This window comes from Petaurus breviceps, unplaced genomic scaffold, assembly GCF_028583685.1.
Source record: "Petaurus breviceps papuanus isolate PSGF00001 unplaced genomic scaffold, PetGlider_PUasm1.0 90847, whole genome shotgun sequence".
NCBI lineage: Eukaryota > Metazoa > Chordata > Mammalia > Diprotodontia > Petauridae > Petaurus > Petaurus breviceps.
Genome location: NW_027187360.1, coordinates 25,473,686 through 25,478,023, shown reverse-complemented (window position 1 = coordinate 25,478,023; position 4,338 = coordinate 25,473,686). Strand labels below are relative to the sequence as shown.

Sequence of the window (4,338 nt, the reverse complement as noted above, 5' to 3'; positions counted from 1 at the left end):
AATCCAGGAGAGACACATAGACACCACAGGCCTCAGGACCCGCTTTCCCCATCCCTAGTCTAGCGATGAGGAGAGAAGAGGACGCGCATCTCTGGGGCCATTCACCTGGGGGGGGGGGGGGGGTTACCCCCCCCCCCCCCACCACCCTACCACTCCACTCCGGCTCCTCCTGCGAATCTCGGTGGGTCTCCTCCCTCACTCCAACATCCGATCTCCCACCCACACCCACACACCTTCACACACCCACACGCCCACTTTAGCCCTGTGGAGACGAGCCCGAGCGTTATCCCGAGCCCCCGCCAGGCCTGGGGATGGGCTGGGGAGAAGAAGAAACTCCAGAGCGGCTGTACTCCAGAGGCTGCAAAGTGAAGTCCTAGGGCGGGGGCCGGGACGGGGGCGGGGGCGGGGGCGGGGGCGGGCGGGGCCCCCAGCGGTAAGGAAGTCTCGGCTCCGTCGCTTTTGGGAAGTCACTGGTGGCAGCCCTGGCGCCTGCGCAGTGAGCCCCCCACCCCCCTCCTCCCCAGCCCCGGGGGCGACTCCGGAGCCTGAATCTCTGTCCGCTGCGCGGGGAACCCGGATTCCTGAGACTCGGAGACTGAAAGACGCTAAGTAACCCGGAGAGATCTGGGGACACGCACCCCGAGGAGCACACGGACCCTGAGACGCTGAGAGACACGCAGGCACCCCCAGATAGAGATACTAAGGGACACACAAGAGACCCTGAGACACTGGGACCCTGAAGAAAGACTGAGAGACCCCTGAAACGGGGAGAGGGCGCAGGCCGGGCTGTGGACGCCCTGATGGTGAGTGCAAATCTGCCTATCCATGCCCCCCCCCCCCTGGGTTTTTTTTGGGGGTGGGGGGGGGGGGGGAGTCTGCAAGGAGAAGAAGAGTAACGGTGGGGGTCTGCAGGGCCGAGGGGGAGGAGTCTGTGGGGGTCTGCAGGGAAAGAAGAGAGGCCTGTGGGAGTGTCTATAGAAGGAGGGAAAGGGGGGGGGGTCTGCATTGGGCGGGGAGGGCCCAGTGGGAGTCTGGAGTGGAAAGGGGAAGATCACGGGGAAGACGGAGGGGCTGCTGCAGGGAAAAGGGAAGGATTCTGTGAGGGTCTGCAGCGGGACGGGAGGGGCATAAGATGGGGGGGGGGGGGCGACGGGGAAGGGAAGGGCAGGCGTTGCTACATATTGGTCACAGGTTCCCCTTTTCTGCGGTTGGGTCGGGAAGTGATTGCACAAAAGGGGTGCAGTGAGGCCCCAGGTTTCCGGACTTCCCATGTCCCAGCCCCACTACCTCCAACCCTCCACCTGTGGGACAGGAGGGCAAGATTCCTCCCCATTCCCGGAAAGCAAGGGTTCAGAACCTCCAGGAGACCACGGCTCTACTTGGTTTCCACCAAGTTGGTGTGGGGGTGTCCAGGGCACCCATAATTCGCTCTTCGGGGAGGGGGTGCAGCTTCATATACTAGGAGAAGCAAAATGTCCAGGGTGGGAAAGAGGTTAAGGATCTATCCCATCCATTCCCCTACTGTGAAGACATGTGCCCCTCCCCACTGGCAGGAAGTGTTGGCTTTCCTCTGACTGCACTCGGTGCCTTCAGCTTGAGTGCCTTTATGGCCTGAGCTGAGAGGTTGGATCCCCACTTCCAGGGAAGCCCCCAGGGGTTCTTAACAAAACTGTTCTGTGCTTTAAGCTTCTCCCCTCCCCAACCACCCTAATTATGCTGGACTGTATTTCTGCTTTAATGTGGATCATGTCTTTGACCCATCCCCCAACTGGCGATGCTTGGGGAAGGGGTAGAAGGGGGAGGGGGTGGAAGGAGTGATTCTCTTGAGCTGTTCCTAGCCTGTTCAGTTCAATCCACATAAGAGGCAGCGTGGTGTAATGAAAAGGATGTTAGACATGGAATCAAGAGGATGTGGGCTCAAATTTGCCTCTGCTTACTTCCTACCTGAGTAATCTTGGGCAAGTCACATTGGGCCTCATTTTCCTCATCTGTAAAACAGTCACTGAATTAGACAATTTCTGATGTCCCTTACAGCTTAAATCTACCAACCCACAAGAAAGTATTTATTAATCACCATTATATGCCAAGTCTTGTCCCTTCCCTCAAGAAGCTTACTATTCTATTTGGAGATACATGTGCCCCTTATGTCTATATAAAATAAAGTAAATATAAGGATATTAGGGAGGGAGGCACTATCTGCTGGGGGAAGATCAAGAAAAACCTCACAGAGGAGACTGCCCTTGAGCAGAGCCCTGAAGGAAGCCAGATTCCAAGAGGCAGAGATGAGAAGGAAGCACACACATTCCAGACATGGGGGACACCACAGCCTGTGCAAAGGAGATGGGATGTGCTATGGGGAAAAGAACAAGATTTCTAGTTCGGCTAGATCATCAAGGGGAGCACTGTGTAGTGAGCCTGGTAAGGTAGACAGGCTGTGAAGGACTTTAGATGCCAGACAGGAGTTTGATTTTATTTTAGAGGCAATAGGGAACCACTGCTGCTTGCTGCTTCTTGAGCAGGGGAGCGATATCAGTCAGACCTGTGGTCTAGGAATATCACTTTGTTAGCTCTGTGGGGGATGGATCGGAGAGAAAAGAAATCAGAGACACAAACCAATGAGGAGGCTGTTGTAGTAGTTTAGTAATGAAAGTCTGACAGAGGGTGGTGGCCAAGTTAGTGAAGAAAAAGGAAGGAATGAGAGAGATGTTTAAGAGGTAGAATCAACAAGATTTGGCAACTGATCAAATATATGGGGTGAGAGAAAGTGAAGAATGGAGGCCAATTTGCAAACCTGGGTGACTTGAAGGGGGGTGGTGCCCTCAGTAGAAATAGGGAAGTTAGGGAGAGGGAGATAGAAGTATCCTACAGGGACCCACAGGTCCCCACGAGACAAATTCGTTACAGGGACAAACTTCCCCTTGACTCTAGTGTGGGCTGAATGAGGGTGGAAGGCTCTTGTGGAGAACTGCCTAAGGAAAGCCACCCAGCTAGCCTCTCTGGGAGCCCTCAATCTAGAAACATAGAAATTTAATCTTAGGTGCTACAGGGATATAATGAAGCAGAGATCAGAACTGGGTTAAGTGGGATTAACAAAAAGACCTTATGGGGGAGAGCTAGGCTAAAATCTGTGGCCTGCAGAGTAGAAATATCTCAGGTCCTTCAGGATGGGGGCAGCTACGTATAGGGAAGGAACCCAGGGCAGTTGAGGACAGTGTCAGGCAGTCACGCCAACCCAAGTGTCTGGGGGCCAGCCGGAACTCAGTTTCCAGAGTCCAGTGGGGACAGTTCTCCCAGGCCCGTCACATTTTATGATTTTGTTTGGACATCATTGACTCTAGGAATTTTCTTTTTCCTTGTTTGGAGCCAAAACCTCCCCTGGGTATGAGAGCAATTCTCTGGGGAGATTTTCCCATCCTGATTTGCCAGGACCTTTTGGTTGGGCCAGAAGGGTTACGCAGGGACCTTGCATGGTCTGATCTGTACTATTACCCTGGGACCCTTTGTGGTCAGGTTATATCATTAGATTAGTACCGTTAGCCAGGTGGAGCAGTGATTTTTACCCAGGGACCCCTTGTGGTTAGGTTTATGGTCTTATATTGTGATCCCAATCAGGCTGCTGATGTCACTCAGAGAACACTCCTGTATAGAGCAAGCTCTCTCTCCCCATCCACATCCACCTCAGACCTGGGATGGAGGATGCTTCTGTCCCTGCTGCAGCTTAAGAGCTAGGCCCTCCTTGGGGTTTCAGCCAGGAGCCTCCACTGTTCCACTTTGTGGGAGGAGCACTGATAGAGGTGACAGACAAAAAAAATCTGTCCTTGCATCCTCACCACTATCAGAGCCCATCTGCAGAAGGTCAGACCCTTAATACAACATCCAGGATTTCAGGTCATTCCTTGCATTTGAAAAAGAAACTGTATTATATACAGTTACATAAGATGGAAGACTCATGGTCAGACACCAATGCCTACGAAAAAATTTGGGGATTTTTGTGGACTGCATACTCAATATAATCAAGTCAACCATGGGGCATGTCAACCCAAAAAGCTGTGAGCTTAAAGCACCATTGATAAAGGAAGTGATAGTCATATTCTCCTCTGTTGTCAGATTACCACTTGAGTATTTGTAGCAGCAAGCACCCCAGGGTGGCTGCTAGCACAGGTTCTTGGATCTGCTTTGTTAAAGGAAAGCAACTCAAAATGGGTTAACAAGCTTACTTTAATCAGTCAGACATATATCGTTTACCTTGTTCAGGGGAAAAAGGTCAGCACCCCAAACTTCAAAATACACAGACAGAATTATCAAGACATTAACAGATCAAGTAGACAGCTTTCCAAA

The 4,338-nt window shown here is 52.4% G+C and overlaps 1 protein-coding gene across 6 annotated transcripts in view; it reads left to right on the top strand.

The window, feature by feature from the left end:
• Positions 1-614: 614 nt before the first annotated feature.
• Positions 615-4,338, top strand: part of RGS19 (regulator of G protein signaling 19) — a 27,815-nt gene continuing 24,091 nt past the window's right edge. For all 6 annotated transcript variants that reach the window (XM_069072683.1, XM_069072684.1, XM_069072679.1 and 3 more), the window contains exon 1: positions 615-803. The gene's annotated coding sequence lies outside the window, so the exon portion shown is untranslated. The remainder of the gene's footprint in view (positions 804-4,338) is intronic.